Source organism: Leopardus geoffroyi, chromosome A1, assembly GCF_018350155.1.
Source record: "Leopardus geoffroyi isolate Oge1 chromosome A1, O.geoffroyi_Oge1_pat1.0, whole genome shotgun sequence".
In the NCBI taxonomy this organism is placed as follows: domain Eukaryota; kingdom Metazoa; phylum Chordata; class Mammalia; order Carnivora; family Felidae; genus Leopardus; species Leopardus geoffroyi.
Genome location: NC_059326.1, coordinates 103,039,455 through 103,043,798, shown reverse-complemented (window position 1 = coordinate 103,043,798; position 4,344 = coordinate 103,039,455).

Here is a 4,344-nt window from a genome sequence, read left to right as displayed (position 1 = left end):
ACATTTGCAATGAACATCCAGACACCCCGCTCACGCTATTAGCATGAATCTCATATAAACCCAAAGCTGTTCACCTGGCAGAAAAGTAACACAATGCTGAACCTACTCTGGCAGAAGATTTTATTGATGCAATTGCCTGGGGTACCCTGGGCCACTATACCCATAAAAAATAATAATTAAGCTGTGGGATGTATTACATTCTACAGCTTAGCACCTGAACTAGGCTCAGAGCATTGATTAATATTTCTATTTGTGTGTCTTGTTTTCTGTCGGGGAAGGAGGTTCCTACAGACCATCCATCATCTTTCATTTCCATTTTACTTTTATTACTGCCTCTATTAAAAGGGAATCAAGAAAGCAATGAAGTTTCTTTTGTAATAAAACAATAGGAAGGCCTATATCCTGACTGTGTTTTTTAGATTGAAATCATGTAGAGTTACTTGTATTTTTTTATTTGAAACTACTAAGCTCTAGTCACGCTGACTCCCTGCAGAGCGGGGAGGTGGGATGTGAATCACACAGCGTCTACAGTTTGTGTTTTGAGCGGTGCTTACTAGTCAACCTCCCATGGGCCCAGGAAATTCCTCACCTTAGCCAGAGCCAGTGTCCCAGGGGCGTGGACTCCCCTAGGTCTGGAAGCTGTCTTTCCCAGACGACACCTGTAAACAGCTGAAATGTAAAATTCAGACTGCCTGGCACCCTCACAGTCTGCTTGCACTGACACTAACCATGTTCTCATGCCTACCTTGTAAGAATGGAGACCAAGTAGAACAAAAATCCACTGTGTGACCAGCAGTTTTCCCAGACTGTCTAGAGCTCTTGATATAGCAGGGAAAGGAAGGAGTCTGTAGGCTTTCTCTTCTTCATGATGTGTGCTTTAAAAATTTCCCCAATAGTCCATTTCGTACAACCTGATGGAATTTTTTCCAAGTTCTGCTACATGACAGGTACCAATTATGAAGAAAGCTGTCTTACCTGATAAGTAAGGTCTACATTCCTTTTGAAGGTGAGAGTATTCTCTTCTAGTCCATTTCTGGACCAGGTGTATGTCCAAGGCATATACCACTCCAAGGGGAGAGCAACAGACAAGCTTCCATATCACTTCTTTTTTTTTTATGTTTATTTATTTTTGAAGGAGAGAGAGAGAGTGAGCACACATGAGCAGGGGAGGGGCAGAGAGAAAGGGACAGAGAATCCAAGGCAGGCCGTGTGCTGACAGAAGAGAGACTGATGCAGGGCTCAAACCCACGGACTGCAAGACATGACCTGAGCCGAAGTCGGACACTTCCCTGATGGAACCATCCAGGTGCCCTGCTTCCGTGTCACTTCCGAGGGGTAAGAGTTTCAGCCAAGTCCAGGCCGGCCCATCTGCCCTGTTGAAACCTGGGGCTTGTCACCAGGAGGCCGGAAGTTGGCAGCAGGACCTCCAGAATGAAGTTGGCAGAATGGCAGAAGCCAAACAGTTCACTGAGACAAGGGCCTGGGACAGGAAGTCTACAATAACTACGCGGGATGATTAGAGAATGAGAAACAGGGAGCAAGACTTTTTCAGGATCGAGAAATTCTGAATCACCCAGAAAGCCAGTCCTAATAACAACAGCTCCTTAAAAATAACAACAAAAACAAAGCAAAGCATAACTAGCCAGACAGAGAACTTTGTGAGGTCTTCAGATGGGGGCGAGCATCATTGGCAACTTATTGGCTGTTGGGCATAAAAGCAATAATGACATGCATGCGATTCCTGACATCTACTATCTAAAACTCATTTGCCCATTTCTTCCAATCATTAAGAAAGTACTGGGGGTGAGGGGGGAATGGAAGCAACCTGTCAAGGTAACACTATCACATGTCCCAGTTTGGGAGGACAGTTGCAGATTTTGTCTTTGTCCTTTGTATAACCACCAAGAGAATCTCCTTTGACTCAAAAAAGATTCCTGATCTCAATGACAAACTCCATGGTCACCCTGTTTAGAGGGGTCCAATGGGGAAAAAGAGGGAGGAAACAAGGAGATGGCCACCATCTATTTATTCAACAAATATGTATCGATCTTTTACTCTGTGTCGGTCTGTGGTGATACAGCTATAAAATGAGATGGCCATATCTCCTCTCCTCATAGAGTCAGCCACATAACAGGGAAGATCAACAGCTCAAAGGGAAAGTCAATGTCTGATTAAAATTAATGTAATAAAGGACAACCAGGTGGCAATTAGAGAGTGTTACCAAAAAATAATATAACTATTCCAAAAACATGAAATCTAAAAAATGAAAGCTGTAGAAAATAGGATGTGTCATTGACCTTCCAGCCCCGGTAGTGAGATGGACTCTACCTCCTGTTTGTACTCTGCCTCCAACTTGATGGGAAGGAGTGGGTGAAAATTTCCTTTAATGGATGTCGGGTTCGTTTAATTTGTCAGCCTGTCCAGTCGCGAATGTGTATTAGTTCCTACAATGCTCAGAGCTCTGTGTCTATCGGGCAGGCAACGAGGTGACAGACTTATCCTCACAGGGCTGGAGGAGTTGAGTTCTGAGTAGTGAGAACAGTCCCAGAGACTTACAGACCAGCATTACAGAATCCTGAGATGTCAAACTAAGCATATGCAGTTTTCAAAAGTAGTTTGTATTTGAAATATTTAAAAAAAGAATTGTTGTCATCGTGTAAAAAATAAGACTGTAACTTCTTTTAGGTATCCTTTATAAGTTTTACATCTCGCTATCGTTTTTATGTTTAGGAACACATGGTATGTCAGGGCGTGGGTGGGCATGTATGTCTTTTTGTGCTTAAAGACTTGGAGTATATTTTTCGAGCTCTGGGAACTGACATCTTGGACCGAACTTCCTTCACTGGGATTTCCTGGCACTTTATCCATTCCGTTTGGCCTGCTGCTGACTATGATAGCAGTCAGTACACCGTTACCACCCACCTACTTGGTGGCCTCTAAGAGATCAGAGAAGGGTCAGCAGGGCCCTAATGCTATCCCTCCATCACCTCTCCCACCATGGTTCTATGAATAGCATCCAGCCTATCTCCTCACCAACCTCTACCTATAGACCCCACGCTTTCCCTCCTGTAACAACATCCCACAGAGCCGGGGTCTTGAGGATGTCCCGAAATTGAAGCAGAGCTTATGATTATCCCACACTACCTTTACCAAATGCTAGTATTAAAAGGAAAAAAAAATCTACGTGTGACTACACTCCCTTCCCAAAAAGAGGGAGTTATTGCGTAGACTGGCCTGTGTGCCTAAATCTATGATAAACCCCCTGGGTATGAAAGAAAAAATTACACACATATAAAGAGAGCCAGAGAAAGAATTTCAAATCAAGCAACTGATTGACTTCCAAAAGACCTCTTGGAACCCAACTCTTAAAGCCATTCAGTCCCTTTTGTTTTGATTCATTAATCACCAAGCGGCCTTCTGATGTTAATTTACTTTCCCCAGTGGGAGAAGGGTACCTAATGGGTTGACTCACATATTCCAAACCAGTTAATAGTTAGAATTCCCAGTGTACATTAATAACTTATCACTGTGGCCTGCTGAGAGTGCTGTAGGATTATAACTGCTGTGACTCCCTCCTCTGGGGACTGATGACCGAGTCAGCCAATTATTGGAGGAGGTGGTGCAGAAGTTACCTTGCTTCTCTGCTAGGGCCCTCCCCCCCATGACATTTAGGGATTCAAAAAGCTGCCATGTTTTTCGGAGCCAAAGAATGATAATAGTTAAGATGACTCCTCTTAAAACCGTAGCTGACCCCGATACGAGAGTGAAAATTGGTTGAAGTCGAGAGAGGAAAAAAAAGAATTCAAGCTTGTATTTATCTCTGCATTCCTATAGTTTAGTATAATTTTTCCAAAGTATTGAATAATTTATTTTCCAACTATAATATTTTGCCATATTTACCACCTGTGCTATGAACTTAGATATTTTTCTTTAAATTAACATTCAATTAGGGGCTCCTGGGTGGCTCAGTCAGTTGAGCGTCAGACTTTGGCTCAGGTCATGATCTCATGGTTCATAGGTCTGAGCCTCGCGTTGGGCTCTGTGCTGACAGCTCAGAGCCTAGAACCTACCTCCGATCCTCTGTCTCCCTCCCTCTCTGCCCCTCCCCTGCTTGCGCACACTCTCTCTCTCTCTCAAAAATGAGTAAACATTAAAAAATAAATAAATAAACATTAAATTAAATCACTTTTTTTTACTGAGCCAAATTCTGTGACTTCCTTTGGAATTATATGTGCTAAGTTCTATTTCTACAAATCCATGTAAATGTATATAGGCATGATATCTGTGCGATCATTATGCTAAAATCCCCACACATATCATCTGTGAAACATGGAATTCCACTTT